Below are 3683 nucleotides of genomic sequence, written 5' to 3'. Positions count from 1 at the left end.
TTATATCTCAAATCAAGTGTGCATTTAGGTACAAGCTTCAGGTTAGGTTAATGGATACTACTGGATCTGTTTCCCTATTGCTCTGGGACCGTGAAACCATGTTTCTCATAGGCAAATCCGCAAAAGAATTGAAGGAAGAGTTTCTTGAGGTATATCAACTAATTAAATTCGTATTTGTTATTTGGAAAATTCTAACTCAAAATTTCATTCTAGAATACTGGCGTTGTTGATAAGTATCCCTATCCAGTAGAGCTGAACAATATTCTCCAAAGAAAATTCATGTTTAAGGTTATTGTCAAGAGAGAGAACATTCACCTGCAAAAGGAAGTTTATAGTGTTGTTAAGCTTACGGATGAGGAGCAACTGATAAACAAATATAGTCCTGATCAACCTCCAGATGACTTAACTGTATGTCATATTTGTTCACAAACTTCATAACATATTTAAATTGCAAATTTCTTTTATATTGCATAATTTGAATCATAATTTCAAACTCATTTATTTATTAAGTTTTGATAGGAACCTGACTTCAATAATAATCAAGTCTTGGATGGAGAGAAGGAATGCGAGGTAAATACATAACTAATTTGTCCTTTAACATTAAAGCTACTTACATATCTTGAAGGATTTCTTTCTGAATAAATTTTCAGATTTGGAGTAGTTTTTTTATAACTTTAAAAGTTCTAGATGTTCACTTTGTTTTTTCTATAGGAATCTATGAACACAGTATTAATATTTTTTAGATTATTCATTCTTTTGATTAAATTATTTGTAGGGCATAAATTAATAAATCTGTAGTAACTATATGTTCATTACTGATTTACACTAATTTAGTATTTTATATATTCAGGATTCCACTGAAGATAACGACTTGTCATGACCCAAACCTCGCACCGGTCGTGATGGCGCCTCTCGTGAAGACAAGGCCAGCCAACTAACCCAACTCGACTCTTTCAGAATAGTTAAACACAAATTAACGACAAGATACGACTTAATGATATTAATTAACAGATTTACAACCCAGCACAGCCCTAATCGGGGTGTCACAAGTCACGAGCATCTATAAGAATGAAATCTCCACTTTACAGTCTAGAAATACACTGAACAAGAATAATGAATAACATAGAAAGACGGTGGTGCTGCGAACGGTGGCAGTCACCTCGCTAAAACCTCTACAACTCTGCCTCCACGCAGCCAATACCCGCTACCGGATGAACAAATACCTGCAACTGCACGCGAGGTGCAGGGAGTAAAGTGAGTACTCCAACTCAATGAGTAATAAAGGTAAATAATAACTGAGCAGCAAGAAATCACGTAAAGCAACCAACATGCCATATAGAAGCCGGGTACAATTTTCTGAGAAAATAGTAAAATCTGTGAAATCTTAGAAATACCTTGGCTCAGTTCAAATCTCTTTTGAAAATGATCTTTTCAATAATTATGAAAATGGTTTCAAAACAGGTAGTGCTGATAAGCACGGAAAATCCGCCCCTCGGGCACAAATACCACAATATAACAGGTAAAGAGGCAAATAAGTACATAAGATGAGCACATAAAAGTTCGCCCCTCGGGCAATATCTCAAACTGGACCAGGCCCTCGGGCTCACTCTCAACAAGACTCTCACCCTCGGGCTCTCTCTCTCAGATCACTCTCAGAACAGTATCACATAATAGCCGCTGCGGCGTGCAGCCCGATCCACATATTGCTGCGGCGTGCAGCCCGATCCACATATTGCTGCAGCGTGCAGCCCGATCCATAGCTCGCTGCGGCGTGCAGCCCGATCCATATGGGTACCCGCGCTCACTGTGGGGGTGCAGACTCCGGAGGGGCTCCTACAGCCCAAGCGCTATATCACTGCGGCGTGCAGTCCGATCCAATATGTACATACTGCGGCGTGCAGTCAGATCCATATAATATACTACTGCGGCGTGCAGTCCGATCCATATACTATACTACTGCGGCGTGCAGTCCGATCCATATAATATACTACTGTGGCGTGCAGTCCGATCCATATAATATACTACTGCGGCGTGCAGTCCGATCCATATAATATACTATTGCGGCGCGCAGTCCGATCCATATATAATCCTCACATCCAGGCCCTAGGCCTCACATCCCTCAGTGTATCCTCACATCTGGCCCTCGGCCCCACTCAGTCAGAATATCATCACAAGCCCCTAGGGCACTAGTAAAATAGTAGTCCTCAGCCCAAATTATCATTTAAATTATCATTTAAGACTCGATCTGAGTAAAAGTGGCTGAGTTGTAACGTAGTGGAGAAACAGTATGACTGAGTTCAAGTAATAAGTCAAAACAGTGTAAATAATCCCCGAATGGTTCAAATAGTTTGCACGAAGCCCAAATACGGCAATCAGCCCAAACAACAGTGATAACAAATAAATTCCAGTCCAATACGCGGTAAATTAATCAATCGGGACGGACCAAGTCACAATCCCCAGCGGTGCTCTACCCCACGCCCACTATCCGGCGTGCAAGTCACCTCAATATAGCACTACGATGTGCAATCCGGGATTTCAAACCCTCAGGATATCATTTACAAGCATTACTCACCTCGAACCGGTGGAATCTCTAGCTCGCGATGCCTTTGACCCTCGAATCGGCCTCTACGCGCGTCGAATCTAACCAAAATTAGAGCAAATACATCACAATATGCCAAGGGAACGATGCCCAATCGAAAACAATCAAAATATAGCAAAAATCTCGAAACTAGCAAAACCCGAGCCCCGGGCCCACTTCTTGAAAAATTACAAAACTCACATTACTGGATTCCTCGTCTCGCCATGAGTTCATACATACCAAGAACTCCCAAATCCGAGCTCAAAGGACCTATCAAATCCCAATTCGAAATATCAAAACTCAAGCCCTAGTTCGTCAATTTTAGGCTTAATTTCCATGAATTTCTAGACCAATTTCACAATATAATCGTGTTTTAAGTTCAAAAATCTTACTTCCAATCGATTCCCCTTGAAACCCTCTTTGATTTCCTTCAAAAACCTTCAAAAACGAGCAGCCATGGGTGAAAATAGACCCACCTTCGCGAACAAGCTGGTTTTTTAAAAAAACGTTCTGCCCAGGGGTGTTTTCCTTCTATGCGATCGCGGAACACTCCACGCGATCGCGAAGAACAAAATTCCAGCCCTCAAAATTCCTCTTATGCGATCGCACTCATCACTTGTGCGAACGCGATGAACAGACCCGCTGAGCTACGCGATCGCGAACAATATGCTGCGTTCGCACTAAACAACCCCTTAACCTTCTGCGATCGCAATTCACCCCTTTGCGAACGCATTGCACAATTATGGACATCTCCAAAAAAGCTTCTACGTGATCGCAATTGAGCCTTTGCGATCACATTGAGCAATTATACTTGCAACTGAAGCCTGCAATTTCTGCCAACTTTTAAGGTACAAAATGGTCCGTTTCACCATCCGAAACTCACCCGAGGCCCCCGGGACCTCAACCAAAAGCACCTACATGACTTAAAACATCATCCAAACTTGTTCCAATCATCAAAACACACCTAACAACACTAAAATCATCAATTCACATCGGATTCAAGCCTAAGTTCTTCAAGAACTTCCGAAACACGCATTCGATCAAAAACCCTACCAAACGACGTCCGAATGACTTGAAATTTTGCACACACATCCACAAACTCACC

At 41.7% G+C, this 3683-nt stretch overlaps 1 long non-coding RNA gene across 1 annotated transcript; it reads left to right on the top strand.

Annotated features, from left to right (window-relative positions):
* Window positions 238-871, top strand: LOC109228258. Its single transcript, XR_002068353.1, has 3 exons — window positions 238-408; window positions 520-570; window positions 851-871. It is a non-coding gene; the product is annotated as an uncharacterized LOC109228258 (long non-coding RNA).

Source organism: Nicotiana attenuata, chromosome 6 (genome assembly GCF_001879085.1).
Source record: "Nicotiana attenuata strain UT chromosome 6, NIATTr2, whole genome shotgun sequence".
NCBI classification, from domain to species: Eukaryota; Viridiplantae; Streptophyta; class Magnoliopsida; order Solanales; family Solanaceae; genus Nicotiana; species Nicotiana attenuata.
This window is presented reverse-complemented; position numbering and strand designations above follow the sequence as displayed.